The following is a 4,009-nucleotide window of genomic DNA, read 5'->3' as shown; positions in this document are numbered from 1 at the left end:
TCCTAGAGAATGGCATGACCAGTTACCAATGGCGCTATGGGCATAACGGACGTCACCCAGAAGCTCCATTGGAGTTTCTCCATACTCACTTGTTTACGGTGCAAACGCAATTTTCCCAGCAAAGATCAAAATCTCATCAGCCAGGATTGCAGCAGCAACCGGGGTCCACTGGAACGAGGCTGAAGCATCTAACTCCAGAGTAGTTGAGTTAGACACTCTGGACTTCAGAAGAAGCAAAGCAGAGGAACGCATTCAGGTGTACAGGAATAGAATTTCCAGGGCGTATAACAAAACCGTGAAACCACGTGTTTTCAAAGTGGGAGATTTGGTTTTGAAGACGGCCAAGCACATCCAGCAAGACGTTTCTGCACCAAAATTCTCACCGAAATGGGAAGGTCCTTATACAATCACTAAGGCTTACAGTACCGGCTACTACAAGATCATCAAGGTGGACGGGGGCAAGTTAGAAGCAGTCATCAACAGAAAATGGCTCAAGGAATATCATGCTTGATCATTGTCCGCTGCTGTCTCATGACACAACAATACATGCATTTATTTTCATTACACATTCGAATTATCAATTTATTCGGAAATGCATTAATGAAAAAACCCATTTTCACCAATCAAAAACCAATGCAATTTATTCCACAAAGATGTTCAGAAATCTTCTTGACATGAACGTCATTAACAATAAAAGAATACAACTGAATGCGGCTTAGAAGAGGCCATCCAGCAGGTTATAGTTCCTTGAGAGCATCATCTTCAACCTAGATTCATATCTCTTTGTCATATTCTTCAAGTTCTGTACTGCATGCTCCACCTTCTCCGATTCAGCGGCCAGAGCCTTTTCTTCTTCCAAGATAGCCTTCGCAGCAGGAACTACGTTCGCAAGGATGCCGGCTCGATCAACCTTGATGATGTCAAGACGCTTCCGTAGCCAACCCACATTGAATCCCATCGATTCACAGGTAGACACAATGTTCTCCCATTCTTCAAATTTTGATTCGGAAACGTTACAGATGGATATGCCTTCCATCTCAGCAATCAGGGGAAGAAGGCAGTTTACAGTAGTAACCAAAGCAGATGCACAGTGTTGAACTACATTCCTGGTTGCAATATGGCCATATCTCTTCCATACTTTTGTGTATAAAGGCACAAACTCCTTGCGCACCAAGAATCCGCCGATGGTTAGATAGATGGAAGACAGACATTTCATGTGAATATCGAATGGAAGACCTGCGTTGGGATATTCGTAAGACGAGATACCTAAATCGGCATCATCGAGATCACCAGGGGTGGTTGTATTTGAATTTGAAGGAAGAGGACTGGTCAAATCATCATCATCGACCACTGTCCCACATGGGCGTCTCTGCAAAAAAAGGGGGAGAACGAACTGGTACGGCCTTCCGGCGAGCACGAACACGAGAGTCATCGCAAAGCTGTTCATCTTGAACCTCAAATGAGCGTGCGCGCTTAACAGAAAATCCTAGGTGATACGAAGAAGATGATCTGTTTTTTTTCGACATGTTGAAGAGATAGAGTTTCTGCAAGAAAAACCTATCAATGAATGGCGGTTTTAAACCCCGCATACGCGCTGAAGGAAACCCTAAGGGAAGACCGAATCAGATACAGAGGATCTTATCCTGAGGTCTCAACGCCGACCAATTCGTGCTTTTCTCCCAAATCCTAATTTGACCAGCTCCAAGATAGCACCTCGTGGTGTTTATGCGGTAAATATGTATTCACTTTAACTTAGTCATTTTTGTATACAAATTTGTCACCATCTCATGCCTACCCCACAATAGTGTAACCATTATGTGCTAGGCAGGGGACTTAATATTGATGGTGGATTTTCATTTTAAGGCTAAAACTGTGAAAGCCCAAATTATGCGCTAACATCCTGCAAAGGATAAAGCCACTAATAAAATGGTGAATACTTCCTCATTTTAAACTTATAGCATTATCAATTAATGCATGACCAGCCTTGTATTTCCTGTACTGCTCCACTCTCATTATTGATGCGGCATAACGACTGAGTGTTGCTCTCAGCAGATCAACACGAATCTCCAAGCATTAATAATGAAGCACATACGAAATACCCGTGCATGCTGCAATTCTCGGAGTGTTATACTAACCCGATCGAGCATATGGACTGTCTACGACAGTCTTGGAAATAATCACGACCACGCAAGTCGGCCACAAAGGTGCAAAGTCACGCCTGACAAAATAATCACCAAACGCCAGCCCAGATATCCAGACTGGTGTGGAGCAGCTTGGAAAAGTTTTTGCGCACAAGACCGCCTACGGCAGTCTCAAATTCATCACGACCGTCCAACTTCACCAGCATGGTTGGACGGCGTAGATTATCCCATGACCGGTTAGGCAAACCTTGTCATGTACACCGGCGGACCTTATTCCTACCTGCATGACCGACTCTTCCCTAACCTGACCAGATTGCAATATACGATTGTCCGAAGTTGGGCCAGCGTGGAGAATTGAGGGTCGCAGAAAAGTCCACTAAAAACCTAAAATTGATCACGACCATCCAACTTCACCAGCATGGTTGGATGGCTTAGATTAACCCTGGGATGGTCGGACACATACCACCGCACTCAGCATCGGCCTAATAAGTGCCCCACACAATCGGCCCCTCCAGACGAGGTATATAACACGTATTTTCGGTTATCCAAACTAGCTAACACGCGGCCGGCCAAAAACCCTAATTAGCGTTTGTGTCGCAAATCGATCACGAGCGTCCATTTCTCCTGCACGAATGAAGGGTCCAGGAATAGACTAAGCAGGTCCGGTGAGTATCAACACGATTATTGTGGGACAATCTATCTCCACACCCGATCGGCCAAGGCATACCATGACTGGTTGCCTCGATTCGCACACCCAAACTAGGCGTGGCCACACTTCCCAATTGCAAACCCATCTCGACCACTCAACTTCGCCGGACAAATTGAGCGGCTTAGATCACGTTTCTATGGGACAATAAGGTACAGACGTGTACACTAGACCTCCGCCTGCACGCATGACTGATCGACCAAGACCGACCAGGCTTGGTCGTCTCGAAACACGCGCCCGAAGTAGGCATGACGCGCGGCCTTTGCGGCATGAGATTTCTGTCGCAAATCAATCTCAACCATTCCTCTTTGCCTAAAAAATTCAGTGGTCTAAATTGCACCTTCATGAGACAGTGAGGTATAGGCGCCTACGCCAGCACGCCGTCTACACACATGCCCGATCGGCCCTTCCAAATATGTCTCCCACGCTTGGATTCGACCAAGCTAAAGGTTGGTGTTTGACCACCTCCTAAACCCTAATCCAACGGTCGCAGATGTGGGTCTCAATCTATGTTGTCCGTCTAACTTCACCAGCTTGTACAGACAACCTAAGATAGGAATTAAGCGACCAGTCAGGCATCACCACAATTACCGCCCACCACTCTTCCGCACAAAGTGATCGGCCAAGTCAGGAATTACTTGTACAGCCTCCAAACGATCACTCAAAGATGGCTAGACATGCATCTATTTTAAGACGCTTAATCGTGACTTACTCCGTTAAGCCTTGAAACAGCGATGCTTCACACATATTGATTATATTCGATGCATTACATGCATAGAATACACACGATATTTCACAAATATCGACTTCCTAAATAACTTAGTTATTTAATCTAGCATCACATGCTACCTTTTGTGGATCCCACGATCCACACACTCGAGACATTAATCATGTCACAAACTGGGGGATACATACTGGGGTATTGGTCTGGCGGTTTACAGCGTGCAGCGTACAACGCACCATCACAATAATGTGTCAGGAAGACATGGACGGATAGTGATGATGAGAGAAGTGGGCAAGACTAATCGTGTGACACTAACACACGCAACTCCACTACTCCATCACTCCACTTTCTCCACTTTCCATGAGAGATGTGGGTAAGTCTCAATGACTTGTATAAATAGGTTCTCCTCCCTATTTCAAAACAACACAAGACAGAAAC

This window comes from Papaver somniferum, chromosome 9 (genome assembly GCF_003573695.1).
Source record: "Papaver somniferum cultivar HN1 chromosome 9, ASM357369v1, whole genome shotgun sequence".
In the NCBI taxonomy this organism is placed as follows: Eukaryota; Viridiplantae; Streptophyta; class Magnoliopsida; order Ranunculales; family Papaveraceae; genus Papaver; species Papaver somniferum.
Note: the sequence above shows the minus strand (reverse complement) of the source record.